The following is a 20,508-nucleotide window of genomic DNA, read 5'->3' as shown; positions in this document are numbered from 1 at the left end:
CACCTCAGCCTGAAATGTCATCCCTCCCATTTCCTTCAAAGCACAGTTCAAATCCCATCTTCCCCCCCAAATTCTCCCAATTTCCCTTCTTTTCTTCTCCTTGATTTGGCTTCTCTGCTGTAATTCTTCACGTACATCTGGCTTCCTAAGTCTGGGATCTGGTGTGATTCTCGGAGGTGGCCCAGGACAGGCACTTCACTGAGTGTTTTGAGTGAATGTAGCTGACAGCCAACCCGATGTCATCTGGGCCATCAGTCTTGGAGTGGAGGGGCCCCAGGTAACCTCCAGGTGTTCCGATGAAAGCCTTCGTTGATGGACTGTTGAAATTGCGCAGTGGGCCAGGGGCGGTTGTGATAACTTTTACTTTGGGATATGTTTGGAAATTTTTATAAATTAAAAACAAAAAAAAAGAAAACAATATTAACGCATATATATGGAATCTAGAAAAATGGTACTGATGAACCAAGATGGTTCTTGGGACATTCCCGTTAGTTACTGCAGGGCAGGAATAGTCAGAAATAGAGAATAGGCTTATGGACACGCAGCTGGAAGGAGAGGGTGGGACAAATTGAGAGAGTAACTTTGAAATATTTACATTACCATGTGTAAAGTAGATAGCTAAAGGGAAGTTTCTGTATAGTGCAGGGAGCTCAGCCTGGTGATGGTGGAATGGGGTGGAATGGGGTGGGAGGGAGGTTCAAAAGGGAGGGGACATATGTATGCCGTGCTGTGCTAAGTCTCTTTAGTCGTGTCTGACTCTGTGCAGCCCCATGGACTATAGCCCACCAGGTTCCTCTGTCCATGGGATTCTCGAGGCAAGAATGCTGGCGTGGACTGCCATGTCCTCCTCCAGGGGATCTTCCCAACCCAGGGATTGAACCTGTGTCTCTTATGTCTCTTGGAGTAGCAGGTGGGTTCTTTACCTCTAGCGCCACCTGGGAAGCCTGGACATATGTATATCTATGGCTAATTCATGTTGATATATGATAAAAACCAACACAACATTGTTAAGCAATTATCCTCCAATTAATAATAAATTTTAAAAATTAGAAAGCTTTGTAAGATTTGGAGAGGAACGTCTGACCTGTCACATTCCTTAGGATGTGTGCTCGTGAGGGCACCAGGAATGCTGGTCTCTACTGAGCTCCTGCTATTGCTCATCAGGAGACCTCCGGAATGTAGATGACTTCCTAGAAGGCCAGGAAAGTTCCTGAAGGGTGAGATTTGTCAGAAATCACAGACTTCTTGGATGTATTTTATGAGAGAACTCCTCCACTGTGGAAAGAATGCAGACTATCACAACAGCAGCTCAATGTGAAAACAATAGCTCTCTGCTGATGTGTTTTATGATATGGAGTGAAGTACACAGAATGTGAGCTGTCAGGTGTTGAATTTCTGTGGCTTAGCGTTCAAACGTTCTTGGTGACATTCCCTTGTTAGTCTTCGGTGAAAGCAGTAAGCTGTCAGTGCCGTCTGTGGTGGCTGGATGTACAGTGGTGTCATTTTAGAGACTTGGGAGGGGCGGTGTCAATGGGCTTTCCCGGGCATGCAGAATGTTCAGTGAATTAGAAGAACTTTCCCGCCTCCACTAATTTAGAACAATAAAAAACCGATTCAGGTTCTACAGAGGAATTTTGGCCTTCAGTTCTTGAGGTATGGGCTTCAGGAAGGACTGAGATCTCATTACAATTTCATAGTTCAAGATCTCCCCTCTTTTTGTTCTGCTCAAGTCAGAGCCGTCATCTCTGTTTTCACTACCATGTGTGAGTCTTGACTGGGTGTCAGGCACTTTAATGTGCCTTATGTTCTTTAGGTGCATTCTAACGTAGTGATTGATCTAGTGTAACACTTGATCTAGTTTAACTTCCTCATTACAAAGGTACAGAACTTGAGGTCTAGAGAAATTAAATGCCTTGCCCCAGATTTTTTTTTTTTTTAATGTGGACCATTTAAAAAATCTTTATTGAATTTGTTACAACATTGTTTCTTATCTCCTGAAGCAGGGATCAAACTCCCAGCCCTTGCATTAGAAGGTGAAGTCTTAACATTGAACTGCCAGGGAAGTCCCTTGCCTAAGATTTTAAACAGGCCCAGCATTAACTTCCCACATGGTGCAGTGGCAAAGAATTCACCTGCAGGAGATGTGGGTTTGATCCCTGGGTTGGGAAGATCCCCTGGAGAAGGAAATAGCAACCCACTCCAGTATTCTTGCCTGGAGAATCCCATGGACAGAGGAGCCTGGCAGGCTACAGTCCACAGGGTCACAAAGAGTTGGACATGACTAAGCACACCCACCCACACACATACACACACACTCCATTAAACTTCAGAGGTCCAAACTCTGCCTGGAACCTCAGGTCTCCCTGAGTCCATTATCTCCTCAGCAGTTAAATTGCAGGGAAATAAGAGAACACAGACATACTCTTCACTTTGGTTCGCTTGTCTTTTTTGCTGGAAGTAGAAACTGGTCAACATTCACCTCGTGGCAAATGAAAATCAAGTGAGGAATAAATATGTAATTTGTCTGAATGATGCAGGGCATGCCTTCTCTTTTCATTTAAATCAAAGCGAGTAGCAGAGAATACTTCTGCATGAATCATCGAGCTACTTATATAGCCTTGGCCTGAGAGCACGCTTGCTAGAAAACTGCTTATGCCCCAAGGTTATCAATCCAGTCAAGGTGACTTTTTTCACAGGAGACACAATAATTATGGCAAAGACTTCTCTCTTAGAGGGGTTGGTATAGCCCAGGGGATGTAAGCATCCCATATGTCGACATAGCTTGTATGAACCACTGGCTTGGAAGGGCTAAGATTTCACATGCTGCCCTGACATCTTTGAGCCTCACGGGGCCCCAAAAGGCTGTGTGTTCCCCTACTTTTACCTGATATGCTCCCCACCATTTGGGAAAGACTCTCTCACTGGCTAGTTCCCCTACAGCTGGACAGCAGCAGTCTACCTATTCTGCATCCTGCTGGGTTTACTTCCCTGCCTGCCCAGTCATTGAAACCAGCCAATCACATCCTTCCCTGGGATCCTGGGTACCTCTCACTCTCAGGTTACTACAGAGCCTGCTCCTTATAGGCGCTTCTTCTTCCCTCTGTTCCTAAATGTAGCCTCTGTGTTGCCTCATGTGACCCAGAGTATCCACTCCCCCCTGGACTCTTAGTATATGTGACTAATGAATTACTTTTGATCTCCTGTGTCCCGAATCAGACGTCCTGTGTTTGGTCATCTGAGAATCCTAGGACAGGACTCCCTCCCTCCCCCATGGGGTGAAGAGGAGGTGAACAAAACAATGACCAGACATTCATGCTAATACTAAATGGAATTCTCATAGAACTATTGCCAAATATCACATCCTTTGGCTTTTCACTAAGCGAAGCATCAGGCTACTGGCAAATAGATATGGATTTGAACTGAAATTAGCTGAAACTGACCTTTATTAATTTCAAGGTCCCTGAACTTTCCCTTGTGCTCTTTTTAATTTTTATTATTCTCACCTGGAGATTTTTGCAAGAAACAGCATTGTTCTCTTTCCTGAGGTAGCTTAACTATAGTCCTGCCCAAAGGCAAAGAAATCAAAAGATGACCCTTTCATTCCTGTCATTTAAATCTTTACTAACTGCATTCTTTCAGGACAGTGTAGCAGAAAGAATTTTTCTCATCTCCAAAGACAAGAGATTATAATAAGCAGATGTTTTTAATATTTTTTTTACCATCTGAAGCATCCCAATATTAATGTATTTCCAAATTCTCAGCCCAAGAAACAGTCTTCATGTAATTTCTTTCCCTATTCATGAGATTTACAATAGGAAGGTCATGTTTGTACTAGATTTTGACTTGAAAATAAATCTTTTCTCCTGGCATTTCTATAGAATCCAAGCACTTCATTATTTAGTCTTTTCCAAATATTAAATGCTTGTCATTCTTGAAGAACGAGCTAATCTTCCCTTTGTGGGTGGAGAAACTGAGATGTGGAAGTGCAATCATTGCCAGAACACAGATCATCCTAAAGGTTGTGGCTACCCATTGAAATGCTATCCTCTGCACATCTTAGACATGAAATAAAATTGTAAATTGTCTCATAAGCAGCAAGTATGACATCCTCCAACTATTAGAAAGTATTTGTTAAAAGCTCATTTGCATTTTGCCTAATGTGAGTAGCTTTATGGAGTAAATATATATTCAAGCCCCACCACCAACCTCAACACAGGCTCTGGTCGATCAATTCACTGCCCCTCTTTCTAGACTGTGCCTCATACAGATCAAAATATATTCCGAGTTCAGCTGGACAAGGCTTCGTTTAAACCACATCTGGTGCTCATCAAACCTCTATTTTAAGAGTGGGGAATTCTTTTTCAGAGATAGATTCTGTCTGGAAGGTCTATGGCAGCAAACAGTCCTCATTAAATTTCACAACATTTTACCAACGTCTATACAGTACCCGGCTTTTCCAGATTACGGAATCCAGACAAAAACCCTGACCCCCCACTTCAAAGAATTCCTCACTTGACTAATTCTAAAGAGTAAATTGATTTTCTCATCATTTGTTGTGTTTGACAATAGAAAGGCTGATGCAGCAACATTGCTAAAATGACAGCTCCTTTCTATCCGAGGGGAAGGAATTCGTGTTAATATTCTTAATGACTGGCATCTTTATGAGAATGTGAAATCATTTATCCTCAGCAATAACCTGCCTAGGATTAAAAAGTACTTGGTACTTAGAACGGAAGTCATCTGTCAGGAGAAATTATTTAGACGGATGCAAATGAACTGAATGAATTGGCTTCCTAATTATGGTGTGTATAGTCAAGTTTGTTAAAATCGGTTTGAGTTGAAGCATTTGGAGAGGATCTTTCAAGAAGTGATCTGACATTCTGCTGGAGGAAAAGACAATACGTTGGTCGGATAAGCTCCTTTCACATTTCCTAAGCATTTCTGGAAATGGTTTAAGAAGGAAGGGCATGTAAATTGAAGGAAAATGCATTAAGTGCACTTTATCTCTTGCTAATTTGTAACAATAGTAATAATGCCTCGCAGAAAACACCTAACAGCGAACAGCGTGTTCATCGCAATGCCCTAGATTCTACCTAATAATAATTCTATCTAATAATAACCAACATTATTTTCCATGGGGGTTTGTTTCAGCCTTCTTGGGGCTGACTTGGGAGTGAGCCCACAGGAACAAGTCTATGCCAGCCCTTAACAAACGATGTAGAGACCAGTCTGTATTCTGTAAGAGTTGTTCCCCTCTTAATGGGCATGGTTTTGCACACCAGTTAGCAAGTTTTTACTTGAATCTCAGTCTTCTCTTCCTCACCACCTTGACAGCAAAGTTCCATTTAGCTTTTTACAAAAGAAGCCTAGTAAATTGTGGGAAGAAGCACTTTACTAGCATTGGCAATTAAATTAGTCTGGAGAAAATGTGTAAATTGCAGGCAAATGCAAATTCCTTCCATGTAATTAATGATGGGGTTTTACCATTTAGCATTTATGCAGAACTTTCTTTTGAGAGTTAGCACTGACTTTTGAAGACAAAATGACTTGGGTCCAAATCCTAGCTCTACAGGTGTGTAATTTTTTTTTTTTTAAGTCTAGTTCTTCTAAGTAGAATGACTAGTACAGATATAACTAAGTTTATAGCAGTGTCCAGCATGTTGTCGGTACTCAGTTATCATTCAGATTCTCCTTTTTCTGGCTATTTTAGGGCATTCATGTCCTAATCACTAGTTTAGTATTATTTGCCCTGAGTGAGTAAAAAATATTCCTTTTTTCAGTGAGTACATATTGAGCGGTGACCCTGGCAACAGCTCTGTATTTAAATATAAATATTAAATGATATTGGAGAAGGAAATGGTAACCCACTCCAGCATTCTTGCCTGGGAAATCCCATGTACAGAGAAGCCTGGTGGGCTACAGTCCATGGGGTTGCAAAAGAGTCTGACATGACTTCCCAACTAAACAACAACATTAAATAATACAAAGAGATAACAGGAAGGATCTTTTAAAAAAGAGAATGATAATTATTAATAATAATCCGAGTGTTAATAGTTGCGACTTCAGCCCCGGGAGCAAAGTTATTCAGAGCATCAGATAAATTCAAGCTGTTAGGGCTGGTGTCAGAAATCCAAAGAAAGCTTTTGCTAGAAAATAGTAGATTAGAGAGACAGAAAAAAAGAACCCAGGGAACACGATCCAAGAAATTCAACGGGACCAAATCCAGTTTGCTCCCTCTAGTCTTGTGTGTGTGTGTGTGAGAGAGAGAGAGAGAGAGAGAGAAAGTAGAGGGGAAAAAAAGACCCTGATGCTGGGAAGGTTGAAGGCAGAAAGAGAACAAGACGTCAGAGGATTAGATGGTTGGATGGCATCACCAATTCAATGGACATATGAACTTGGGCAAACTCTGGGAGATGGTGAGGGACAGGGAGGCTTGGCATGCTGCAGTCCAGGGGATCACAAAGAGGCAGACACAACTTGGCAACTGAGCAAGAGGGAAAAGTGGCAAATGCAAAAGCATATGCCAAAGAGCAGGGACTGGGCAAAGCACAAAGTGGGAAGAGGAGATGAAGAGGTACGGAGGTGAAGGAGATGAGGGAAGTGGAGGCGTGGGTGTCCTACAGTCATGCAGTCTTTGAGAGATGCTTGTGGAGGATGTGTTGAGCTGGAGACAGGAAAAAGCCTCATTCTGCAGAATCTACAAGTACCCATGTCTGGGACTGGCAGGTGTATTAGTAAGAACCAGAGGTCAAGAGCCCGAGGTGAGGGTGATGGACAGCAAGAGAAGTGATAATGGGCAGAGCCTGAAAGGAGTTGCTTTGCTGCCGTAAACCGGTGCCAAGTGGAGAAACCCGAGACCGACATGTGATTGACTTACCTGAATGCACTTTTTACCCTGAAATTCACTAACATTGCAGTCAAGTTAAGCTGTGTACTTAAAGTGTCTGTGCACTGGGCGGGATAAGACAAAGGTCATAGTGCCAAGGCAGGAAAGATGTAGGGGAATGCGGTCTAGATCTTAGCTCACCTAACTATTCGTGTTTGAGGAAAGACAGATACAAGTGAATATCAGAAACTTTGGAGCCATCCACAAAAGGGATGGCTGCAATCGTGGGTAGGAAGAAAGGAGGTGGAAAAGTGTACTCTTTGGATCCTGCCACTTACCTGGACTTCACATCTTCCCTGACTGATCCTTTTCTGCATCATTGCTCAGCTGGCGTCTGCGAGGGAATCTTACATAGTAAGTCACCTGTGTTCACTTTTTATCCTGACTGGTTGTAGCAAAGGGAAAAATCATGGACTCCCACCAGCGGTGAGACTGAGCATTATTTTTGTCATAGAAACAGGAGATTATCAAAAAAAGGTTATTTGGACAGTCTAAAACTGTCAGATTATTGACAGAGCAGTTCAGGTTTCCAAGAACTTAAAAATATTAAAATATTTTAATGGCTTAAAAATATTCTTAAGTGAAATTTGTTCGCTTCTTTATCATTTTTTTTTTTTTTCTGGCTTTGAAACTATGTGTTTTGCAGCAAAGCTCACTCTTGGAAAATTGAAAGTGAAAGTGAAAGTTAAGTCACTCAGTCGTGTCCAACTCTTTGTGACCCCATAGACTGTAGCCTACCAGGCTCCTCTGTCCATGGGATTTTCCAGGCAATAGTACTGGAGTGGATTGCCATTTCCTTCTTCAGGGGATCTTCCCAATCCAGGGCTCGAACCTGGGTCTCCCGTATGGTAGACAGATGCTTTACTGTCTGAGCTACCAGGGAAGTCAATTGAACTGATTCATAAATCCTGTATTTAAGTACTTGGGGTTCCCTGGTGGCTTAGTGGTAAAGAATCCGCCTCTCAATTCAGGAGACACAGGTTCGATCCCTGGGTTGGGAAGATGCCCTGGAGAAGGAAATGGCAACCCTCTCCAGTATTCTTGCCTGGCAACTCCCATAGACAGAGGAGCCTGGTAAGCTATAGTCCATGGGGTTGCAAAAGAGTCAGACACAACTTAGTGACTAAACAACAACAACTATTTAAATATTTAGATCATGACATCTTGAAAGCTTTTTAAGAGAGAACTCCAAACATCCTTTACATTTAGCAAACACTCACTGGATGTTTAATATATGCCAGAGACTGCTGCCAATGCAAATAGGATATGGTACCTGCTTTTTCAAACATGTGCTTTTCCATACAAACTGTGTTCCTGGAAAGAATTCTCTCAATTGCAGAATTTAAAGATCATTGAATATATGAAAAAGAACTTGGCTGAAATATCAACTGAGCTTAAAGGAAAAAGGGAAAATGTGGACTAGGACAATGTAATTAACAGTGGGAGGTTCACAGGTCCTGCCTTAGCCCTGATAGTTCTGCATATCAGTCAAGTTAGACTCTCAGACATGTTTCCTTGTTTGTATGATGGGGACTATGAGAATTACATGTCATAGAGATGTGGCAAAATTAAATTAGATAATATATATATAAAGCACTTCCTTGCACATAGCAGGTAGGTACTCAATATACTTAGCTGTTATGTATAATAGTAAGTAAAACATAGGCATCTTTTTCAGTCATTCGGTTTTGTTCTTTAAGTGACTGTTATTTTTGTCTGTTACTAAAACCTGAGACCTGGAAGTTTTAGATACGGTCATTAAGGGTATGAAGAGGCACTGGACTGTCGAGGATTCATTGGAATGAGTACTCTTCTGAAGTTTTCAGACTTGTGTATCTGTCTCCAGAATATGGCTGCCAGTTAGTTTCACAGTCTGTTCCTTGATGTGTAAAATGGGTCCAATAATGCCTGTGCTATCTACTTTATTCAAAAAGTTATGAGGATCAAATAAAATAGGGTGATAAAAATGACTTGAAATGGGTAATATGATATATAAACATACATTATAGGTAAATAATAATTATGAGTTTTCCTTGAGCTATGGCACTGATGACTGATTGGCAAAAAGTATAATTGTGGTTTATAAATATTTTAAGTGGAAGTTACTGTTCATTTTATACAGAAATAGAGTGTAGATTTAGAGGAAGTGTGGAAAAATAAGAATACTTGGATTCTAATCAGATTGCCAGGAGAAATATCAATAACCTCAGATATGCAGATGACACCACCCTTATGGCAGAAAGTGAAGAGGAACTAAAAAGCCTCTTGATGAAAGTGAAAGAGGAGAGTGAAAAAGTTGGCTTAAAGCTCAACATTCAGAAAATGAAGATCATGGCATCTGGTCCCATCACTTCATGGGAAGTAGATGGGGAAACAGTGGAAACAGTGTCAATTAATTTTTTGGGGCTCCAAAATCACTGCAGGTGGTGATAGTAGCCATGAAATTAAAATACACGACTCCTTGGAAGGAAAGTTATGACCAACCTAGACAGCATATTAAAAAGTAGAGACATTACTTTGCCAACAACGGTCCGTCTAGTCAAGGCTATGGTTTTTCCAGTGTTCATGTATGGATGTGAGAGTTGGACTGTGAAGAAAGCCGAGTGCCAAAGAATTGATGCTTTTGAAGTGTGGTGTTGGAGAAGACTCTTGAGAGTCCCTTGGACTGCAAGGACATCCAACCAGTCCATCCTAAAGGAGATCAGTCCTGGGTGTTCTTTGGAAGGACTGATGCTAAAGCTGAAACTCCAATACTTTGGCCACCTCATGCGAAGAGTTGACTCATTGGAAAAGACTCTGATGCTGGGAGGGGTTGGGGGCAGGAGGAGAAGGGGACGACAGAGGATGAGATGGCTGGATGGCATCACCAATTTGATGGACATGAATTTGGGTGAACTCCGGGAGTTGGTGATGGACAGGGAGGCCTGGCGTGCTGCAAATCATGGGATCGCAAAGAGTCGGACATGACTGAGTGACTGAACTGAACTGAATCAGCTCTATTAGCATATGCAAATGATTTAACTCTCCTGTATCTCTCTATCTTTTATAAAAATGTTTGTATTTGAAAATAATTACCAAAAAGTCTGAGGTTTGGAAAACTGAGCTAACTTACAAAAAAGTTGCAAGAATAGAGAAAACACTTGCATACCATTTACTGAGATCCATATGTTGCTACTTTGCCAACAGAGGTCCATCTAGTCGAAGCTATGGTTTTTCCAGTAGTCATGTATGGATGTGAAAGTCGGAATATAAAAAAAAGCTGAGTGCTGAAGAATTGATGCTTTTGAACTGAGGTGTTGGAGAAGATGCTTGAGAGTCCGTTGGACTGCAAGGAGATCCAACCAGTCCATCCTAAAGGAAATCAGTACTGAATATTCATTGGAAGGACTGATGTGGAACCTGAAACTCCAATGCTTTAGCCACCGGATGCAAAGAGCTGACTCATTTGAAAAGACCCTGATGCTGGGAAAGATTGAAGGCAGGAGGAGAAGGGGAGGACAGAGGATGAGATGGTTGGATGGCCTCACCGACTCAATGGACATGAGTTTGAGTAAACTCCAGGAGTTGGTGATGGACGGGAGGCCTGGTGTGCTGCAGTCCATGTAGTCGCAAAGAGTCGGACATGACTGAGTGGCTGAACTGAACTGCCCCAATCCTTTCATCAATTATTGTTCATTTTCTCTTCCTATGGGCTTCCCTGGTAGCTCAGAGGTTAAAACGTCTGCCTGCAATGCGGGAGACCTGGGTTAGATCCCTGGGTTGGGAAGATTCCCCTGGAGAAGGAAATGGCAACCCACTCCAGTATTCTTGCCTGGAGAATCCCATGGACAGAGGAGCCTGGTGGGCTACCATCCACGGGGTCACAGAGTTGGACATGACTGAGTGACTTCACTTTCACTTTCACTGTTTGTTTTCCTTGAGTTCAGTGAAAGTTGCTTGCCTCATGGTCTTATAACCCTAAATATCTTTCATTGTGTATTATCCAAGAATGCAACTTCATTCTTATTCTTTAAAAGGGGCATAGGTACTTAGCTGGGTGATGTGTTCCTCAAGGTTTTCAAGATCAAATGAATAGTTTGAATGCACTCTAGAAAGTATAGATTGTTATACAAAGTTAAAAGTTTCATAAGTGGGAAAAGTCCAATTTCATAAAACATTAGAGGACTAAGCAAGGAAGGACAAAAAGAAGTCCATTTTCTCTGTGTATAAGAAGCTAAAGATTGAGTAATCTTTGGAATCTCTGATGGGTCGGGGAAATGAGAAAGATGTTCTTCAGTTACACTACTGAAAAAGTTTGTATCCTTTTTGTGTGTAGTTTTTCTTCTTTAACAGCTTGCCATTTTATGTGGTCTTTTTGGTGGAGATTATGAGCATGTTTGAGAAAAAAGTCATAATGACTTAAGGGCAACCGCTGCTCAGCGGCAGAACAAAAGAGCTGTAAAGAGTTTGGAAAGAGCTCAGCTTTATTTCTTCTGACCCTCCCTTCAAGTAGTGAAAATGACCTGTTTTATTTTCATTATGAACAACGGCTGAGATACAAATAATAAATAGGAAAGCATGTTTTACAGAAGTGGTCAATGTATAGGCTTAGTTCAAAGAAGAAAGTATTCTTATGGACCAAAGATATAATTTTTCATAGAATTCTTTTTCAGCACTTGCTGTAATTAAAACTTAGCTATATGACAAACAGGTAATTATTCTGCCAAATTAACTCTACATTCACAACAAAATTCTCCCTTTTACCAGCGGATGTAATATTGATAAGCCTGATTTCTCTATAGTTCTAACCAGGTTTTCAATCACACTGTCAGTGAATTGAAATATAGCTGATAACAATCTGAATCCACATACTCTTTTTCCTGTGACATATTCCTTGCATTGCTCTGAAAATCAGTGACTTTTTAAATAACAAATAGAAATATAGGATATGTTTTTAAAACAAAGCTATTTTTTCCAAAAAAATCAAAACCACACTTTAAAATTCTAAGTTAATCTTTTTTTGGAATTATTAAATTATTATTCTTGATAGTGCAAGATGAAAAATGTAAATTAATGATTTTGAAAGACATTTATAATCCAATAATGACTCATTTTACTTCCTATACAAATAAATCTGTTTTAGACATAAATTATGTAAGTACATACTGGTTTATACACTCACATAATTTAGAAAGCTCTGAAGAATATGGCTCTTATACTTCTCTTGGGAAAATTCCAGAACCTGAGGACGTATGTCCAATGTTTATTTCTCAGTGAGGTGACGTCAGGGCATCTCAACTCCAGGAATTAAACCAAGGTCTCCTGCATTGCAGGCAGATTCTTTACCCTCTGAGCCATCAGGGAAGCCCATGGAAGGCAACAGGTTTCCCTAATGTATTACATATGTAATAATATATGTATTTGGAATCACTGGAAGCATGAAGCAGTAAAGAAGGTGTTAGAAGACATGAGTTCCAATGTGGATTACTCCACTCGCTAGCTCTCTAGACTCCTCTCTCAGATGCTGTTTCTGGTGTGCAGAAATGATGTATTTGCTTTGCTAATCCAAAGACTGCAAGTTCCAGTGATTTGACTCAAGGGAAAATGTTTTGAGGGTGATGGTTAATATTATTATCATCACTTGGGTAGCATTCTGTTGGCAAAGGTTAAAAGGTGCCTTTACAAACAAGGCTCTTTATAACAAAGCTTCGAACTTTCAGATCAGCGCTTGGGTATTTCTGGTAGAATGGATTTTCCACAAAGAATGCACCTAAACAGTAAATGCTTCTTCTGGTATTTGTTCCAGCCCTGAGACTTCGCTGCAGTCCCTGATTATTCATCATGGAACTAGTAAGAGGGGCCGTGGGAGAGCTGGCTTCATACTCTCATGTTTTCCTCAGTTCTAGAGGACATCTGACACATAAATCCAGTTAGTCCTGGTAGAACTTTACTGCCTTTTACGTTTTGATAAAGCCTGGCCTAGAACTATCTGGGAAATGTGGGTTTTAGGATTTTTTTAGGCAGGCTTCATTTTCCTCAGGTGGTGCTGCTGCTGCTGCTAAGTCGCTTCAGTCGTGTCTGACTCCTTGCAACCCCATAGACAGCAGCCTACCAGGCTCTCCTGTCCCTGGGATTCTCCAGGCAAGAACACTGGAGTGGGTTGCCACTTCCTTCTCCAATGTATGACAGTGAAAAGTGAAAGTGAAGTCGCTGAGTTGTATCCAACTCTTAGCGACCCCATGGACTGCAGCCCACCAGGCTCCTCTGCCCGTGGGATTTTCCAGGCAAGAGTATTGGAGTGGGGTGCCATTGCCTTCTCTGCTGGTGGTGCTAGTGGTAAAGAATCCGTCTGCCAATGCAGGAGATACAAGAGATGCCAGTTTGATCCCAGGGTCGGGAAGATCCCCTGGAGAAGGAAATGGCAACCCACTCCAGTATTCCTGCCTAGCGAACTGCATGGACAGAAGAGCCTGGCAAGCTACAGTCCATGGTGTCCGAAAGAGTTGGACATGATTGAGCATAAACACTTTCATACTTTTTTTCAGTTTCCTCGGATGTAAAATGGGGATTTTTACCTAGATGATCTCTGAGGTATACCTCTTATAGTCTGTGCTTCTATGATATTTTCCATGCCTTTCTTGGAAAATCTAGCCTTAATTCTGATTATTTCAGAAAACTACAAGAAATAAGATTCAGTAGATCCAATAGAAAGTGTGATAATTTCCTCTTTCTTCTAAGTGATTTAAAACCTCTCATCTCACTGGCAAATTGTCCTACAGTTGAGAATGTGATTTCAAGCCAATGAATTTTTATAGTCAAATCCAACTACAGCAACAGAAAAATATGATTTACTGTGGGGTTTTCAGGGCATTGTAATTTATGATATGCAGCAGATAGTAGATACTTTCATCCAGGTGGGATGGGTCTGTCTGTCTGGCACTGTCCCTAAAATTCTGGTCTAGCCATAATTTTACATGCCCTTAAAAGTGGAACTGTCACAATCTCCTCAGTTCACCTCTCAAAAGAAATTAATTGATAGCATAGACTCCTGAGTGGCTGGCATGTGAGTGACACCCAGCTCTGCTATTTCACATCTAATCAAGGAGGATGGGAATTCTAGTTAGCCTATTGTCTATTTAAATCTGTTTCTGGATGGAATTCAGCTGGCCCAAATGCTGCACTGAGAGAGTGATGTGCAAAAGATGGAAAAAAATTAAGCCAGAAAACTGGTGCATGAGATAGTGCTTTCCACAGTGTCAAAAGAATTGCCTGGTGTGGTTGTGGATTTACTTTTGATTAGTTTCCTTAAATTTCTCAGTGACTAAAATGCAGCTTTCTATCCCAATTATCCTTGACCAATCTGGTTATGAATATGTAATGAAGACCTATGGCCTATATCAGATATACCGTCTTGAAGCTATGCCTGATAGAGGCAGAGGTTTAAAACTCAACTTCTACCTTCATGTTTCTGATAATAAAGAGAGGGAGCAATATTAAAAATCTATGAAGAATAGTAATAAATGCAAAAGTGTACCTAATCAAGGTAAAATTAGATGCCACCTAAAATTAGATGGCAACATGTTAAGTGGTAAGAGATCACCTATGAGAAGGGACTTATTAATAGTTGGTATAGTGAACAAAAGAAAGTTCCATGTAAGTAATGGGATAATTTTTCTTCAAGGATGGGTGAGATGTGAACATCACAACTGTGATGGGAGGACAGCCTGAGACCAGAAAACCCTATGAACAAATCCTTAGCAGTAAAAGTAAGTGATGGAAATTTAGGAGATGCTGAACCAACTTAGTAAAGAACAGAAAGTACATCAGGGAAGGGATATGGCTCAAGTGGAAAACACGATGCAGGTCCTTAAAGGCTGGTGTTTTATTTATTAATAAGCTGGATGCTATAGAAAATTGGCTATTTTAGAATAATGGAAGAGCATGATGAAAATGATGCTAGAAGATTAGTTTAATAGTGATATATAAAATGAGTGGAAAAAGAGCAAGAGATGGTGCAAAACTGGATTAAAGTCCTTCCCTGTTCCTCCCACCATGCTTTTTAATTTCAAAGGAGAATATCTTATTTATTTAGACTGGTCTTAGGGAAAGAGCAGAGCTTGTCAGTTAAGGAGAATAATTTAACCTAGATGGAGGGAACAGTAGAATAAAGGTTAAGAGGTAGTGGGAGGCATGCTCCTGAAAGGTTAATTAATTTGCTCAATATCTCATTATTAATGGTAACCAAGCTCTAGAATCCAGGTTGCCAATGTTTTCCCACTGTACCACTCTGCTTATTTTTCCTAGCTATAACACAACTGCCACTGTTCAGCAAATTTTGTCATTGCTAGTGACATTTTAATCTATTACTTGCCCAGCATGAAATAAGCTTTACCTGAAGCCAATGAGGCAGTCCAGTGGGGTTTTCTAAATTTCTAAAGGGGTCAGAATAGTGGCAGAAGCAATTAGAAGAGTACTTCCAATTCCACTTCTGAGATGAAGGCAGTGGGTGCCCAGAAGGGTGGCTCAATGGATTTCTGGTTTTATCTACTTTTTATTAAAAACTGGGTTTTTTTTTGGCCATGCCATGGGGCATTTGGGATCTTAGTTCCCTGACCAGGGATTGAGTCCACAGGCCCTACATAAGAAACACAGAATCTTAACCAGTGGGCCACCAGGGAAGTCCTTGGATCTCCGATTTTAGAGCAAAACAACTAATGAGAATAACAACTGCTACACATGAAGTGTTTCATAAGCTTATTTCCTCTCTGTTTTCTGTCCTTATTTTTGTGTCAAAAAAACATGACTCTAAAACAGGGTATGTTTGACTGGTATTTTCCCCCCTTCTTCTCCACTTACTCATTTTTCTTTTCTTACAAGGACTATGCTTTTCCTCGTCAAGAAGTCTTTGTACCTCTGAGACAGGTCAATAAGTTGAACATGTAGGAATAGAGTCCTGAATTGAAATTTGAGTTTAGACAGTCTGGATGAAGGAGTTTTAGAATATCAGCCTATACTCTATACCTTCATCTCCACATATGCAGGCTCATGAGCCTGTTGACCTAAGTGGACGCCAGCAGAAAAGACCTAGTGTTAAACTTCACAGTTAAACCCAACTTTTGTGCTTGCTGCAGATGACATTTATTGCTGTAATGATGGAATGAGTGTATTCTGTCTTTTTCCCTTGGTTCCTTGCACTGGATGTCTTGAGAATGACCAAGTCAGTCGTTAGCCATTAATAGCTTCCGAGTATAAACTCATGCCAATTTGACCCCCATGGGTGGCAACCCTAACTGAGAACTAGATTTACAGGTGTGGATACTTAGGCTGGCATTTCTCCCATAGGAACCAGGGAACATGGTTCAGCAAGCTCAGTTGAGTAAAATAAAACGGGCCAAAGTCTTCATTAAAAATTTGAACAGAACCCAAGTCTCTTTTGAGGAACCAAAATGCTGTCAGGTCTCCCCAGGTCAATATTATTCCCACGAATTTCTAGCAATTTAAATCCCAGATCTAGCAGACTCAAGCAGCGAATTCTTTCAATCATGCTGCCCTGCTCCCCCCCACATCTGATGCAAGAGTGTGAAACGGCAAATATAATCTTCTACCTCTAATAAAATTATACCTAATCCTGAAAAGTATTCATTGATTTAGTATCAAGAATGGCTCTCCTGTTTTTGGAGAGAAGCTTAAAATGAAATTTGACAAACTAAAGAGTAGAACAAGAAGAGATAGAAAGAAAAGCAGGAGGTCAGGAAAATCTTTCTCAAAGCTTTAAATTAAGAATGATTTGCCGTTGTAGTGAGTGAAAAAGGGAGTGTCTATATCACTTGTAAAATAAGTCATTCACACATTCTGTAAAAGGATGTCAACCAAGTTAGACGCTGAACGTTTATGAGAAGAAGCAACTTAAATATTTCATCCCTTCTTGCCTCTTTACTCTTTAAATTATATGTTCCTCTCCACTAACATTTTCTTAGCTGAAAGAAGAGAAGTATAGATATTGTGCACGAGTAGTTTGTTGTTCTGACTTGGAAATCCCTTACTTCCCTAAAGTTTAAAAACACTAGGAGAGTTATTGAGCCAATTATTTTCTGAATTTGAGAAAAGATCCTTTTCATCTAAGGAGGAATATGTCATAAAAAACATCACAGTGGTATATTCTGTCTTATGTCCACGGATGATCAGAAAGTTCAGTTTTATCAGTTCAAAATTATATTATTAAACATTTAGATGCACATGTTGGAGTAGGGAATGGCAGCCCACTCCAGCATTCTTGCCTGGAAAATTCCATGAATAGAGAAGCATGGCAGGCTATAGTCCATGGGGTCACAGAGAGTCGGACACTACTGAGCACACAGCCCATGTATTTACCTGCGTTGCATTATAAAGTTATCCCAGCCATAGCCTGGGATATGTATAGTGTTACAAATGAAATTCTACTTCCAGCATCCTTATTTTCCTTAAGGGATGTCACCACTCCCTGATTTCCTGGGCTTCATGCCCGTGTCTTCTTTGTCACTGTCTTTCCTTTGTCTTTTATTTGACTAATTACCAAGCTTTTCACAATGTTTCTTACACCCATCCTTTCCTCACTGTCAGTGTTACTGATGAGAACAGCAACTTATTTTTCATTTTCTTTTTTGGACTCCCAATTGAGTGTTCCCCCTGCACTCATCTCTTTCTCTCTCCCCATTCCTGAAAAATCTACTGCTTAAACATCCTAAGGCATCTATTTCAAAAAAATAGATACAACCTCACTAGCTGAAGTCCTGATGTGTCATGACACTCTGGAATCTGGCCTAATTCAGCTGACATGATGTGCTTAAAATAGAAAAGGGGGGACGTCCCTGGTGGTCCAGTGGCTAAGACTCCAAGCTCCTAGTGCAGGTGGCACAGGTTTGATCCCCGGTTGAGAACTAAGACCCTGAATGCCACACAGCACAGCCAAAAAAAAAAAAAAAAAGAGTGAAATAAAAAAGGGTACAAAGTAGAGGCAACCAAGGACTGTATTCTTCCTCCTCCTTCTTTCTCATCTTTTTCTCTCTCTTCCTCCATCACTTTTTTCCTTCCTCTTCCTTCTCCTCTGCCGAATACCTCCCTTTATCATATATTCCCAAACTGCATCTATGCACATCCTCTGACTCAGAAATACTATGTCTTGGCTTGCAAATAACATGCACAATTTAATTCCAAGCCTTAACTCAGGTGGTTCCTCCTGCCATCTTGGAAAAAGCATCCAACTCTTTGAATTCTTACTAAGTTCTAGGTGCTGTGTACAATATCTTACTTTTATTATTTCACTGAAACTTCTACACTTTGTGATCATCATATCTCCATTTGACAGAGAAGAAAACTGAGGGAAAAAGGGTAAATGAATTGTCTCCATAGACTTTGCAAAGAATGGAGATGAATCACTGCTCTGATTCATCTGCTTAATGACATGGAGAAAAGTCTTGCCTGGCTCGGGTTCCAGCTCCTCCAGTAGGGGGCTCTGTGGACATCCTTTTTATTTAATTAGTAGTAATAATTGATACTTGACCACAAAATTATTTGCATTACTACTAAAACAGTTTGGGGAGGGGGGAGCATGTCTTCCACTCACAGCTAAACTAGATATTCCTAAAGGGAAGGAATAGTATCTATGTTATTTTGTAATCCTCTGAGCACTAGGATAAAAGTATATACACAAGAAGTTGTTGAGCACACATGCTCTGTTGCTCAGTCGTGTCTGACTCTGCAACCCCATGGACTGTACCCCACCAGGCTCCTCTGTCCGTGGGATTTCCCAGGCAAGAATACTGGAGTGAGTTGCCATTTCCTGCTCCAGGGGATCTTCCCGACCCAGGAATGAAACGCTGGTCTCCTGCATCTCCTGCATTGGCAGGAGGATTCTTTACCACTGCACCACGTATTAGCACATTGATATAGCTTTCAGTCTGTTCTTTTGGTTTTATTTAGAAGTTACCTATGGCTGTTTCTTAGGATAACGGATCAACTGCCAAAAAGTAGTTTAAGCTGTTTGATATTGAGTCTGTCCCTCAAGTCTCTTTTACTAAATATAGATACCATATATGACATGAATGGGATAACACATGTGAAACCTTCGGAAATAAAAAAGTGTTATACACCCCTGGCTTTTATTCATTTGCTGTATCCAGATCTTGCCAGTGTGAAAGCTCTCAAGAGGAAGGAAGGAGCACATGACTTTAGAGGCCTTTTTGGGGGGAAGATGCACTTCTCACAGATGAAAGTTAAAAGCTGAAGTGTCCAGAATTTATGGATGCAACACCAAGCACATCTGTGTACTAGGATATTCTACTCAGGGGAAGACTGATTACTGGCAGGTGAAGGTTAAGGAGGAAGCTTGAAACTGGCAGGAAGTCTATTCAGAGGACATGTTATGTTATAGAAAGGTGATTTTGATGCTAAGCCAAATTAGCAATAAGAGTTTGAGGCTAATAACCACAGGTGTACACTTATGTTAACTTACCAAGAAATGCACAGTCTTGTATCCATTTCATCTGTTATCATCATGACCCTGGTAGAGCTAATATCTCATAACAGTCTGATCTTCAGTTTTAAGTTAATATAGCAGGTGTTGCCTATGAGTTATAACACCATACCACAAAACTGGTCAATAAACAGAACCCCCTGAAATTCAGATTTTTATTTTGTCTGTTAAGAATGTGCTCTTATTAGTCAGAAGAATGAAGAGATGCTTAGATTGGTGTATTTGGAGGCTCTATCAAGGAAATGACTACAGGAGAATTTTCCCGAGTTCTTGAAATAAATTTGTTTCAGGCCTATTATGTATTCCATGAAGTGGAAAAGCTGCATATATTAGTAGCTCTATTTGCAGATGAGAAAAAGCAGAACAAAGTAATAACAAAAACTAGTTCAAGGTTTCAGTTCGTTGTAGCAATAGACCCTCTTTCTAGCAACCACAGTTTGTAGCTGAGCTGAAGATTTGGACAATGCCAACACCAGAACAACAAACGAAGTGAAATGAAATGAAATGAAAAGATGCTTGCTCCTTGGATAGAGAGCTGTGACAAACCTAGACAGCATATTAAAAAGCAGAGACATCACTTTGCTGACCAAGGTCTGTATAGTCAAAGCTCTGGTTTTTCTGGTAGTCATATAAGGATGTGAGAGTTGGACCATAAAGAAGGCTGGACACTGAAGAACTGATGTTTTCAAACTGTGGTGCTAGAGAAGACTCTCGACAGCAAGGCGATCAAATCAGTCAATCCTAAAGGAAATCAACCCTGTATATTCATTGCAAAAACTGAAGCTAAAGCAGAAACTCCAATATGTCTACCAAATGCGAAAAGCTGACTCGTTGGAAAAGACCCTGATGCTGGGAAAGATTAAAAGCAAAAGGAGAAGGGGCGGCAGAGGATGAGATGGTTAGATAGCATCACTGACTCAATGGATACGAATTTGAGCAAACTTCAGGAGATAGTGAAGAACAGGGGAAACTGGTTGCTGCAGTCCGAGGGGTCACAAAGAATCGGACATGACTTAGCGGCTGCACAACAACAGAACAGAAATGAAGACTGAGGAGAGTAAAAAAACTGAAGAGAATAAAACAAAAGCAAAAATATATGAAGGCAGATGAATGTGCACCTCAGAGTCAATTG

General features: G+C 40.7%; 1 protein-coding gene across 3 annotated transcripts in view; it reads right to left on the bottom strand.

Annotated features, from left to right (window-relative positions):
- Positions 1–20,508, bottom strand: part of SULF1 (sulfatase 1) — a 191,653-nt gene that overhangs the window by 164,538 nt on the left and 6,607 nt on the right. The window lies entirely within an intron of this gene.

Source organism: Ovis aries, chromosome 9 (genome assembly GCF_016772045.2).
Source record: "Ovis aries strain OAR_USU_Benz2616 breed Rambouillet chromosome 9, ARS-UI_Ramb_v3.0, whole genome shotgun sequence".
Classification (NCBI taxonomy): Eukaryota; Metazoa; Chordata; class Mammalia; order Artiodactyla; family Bovidae; genus Ovis; species Ovis aries.
This window is presented reverse-complemented; position numbering and strand designations above follow the sequence as displayed.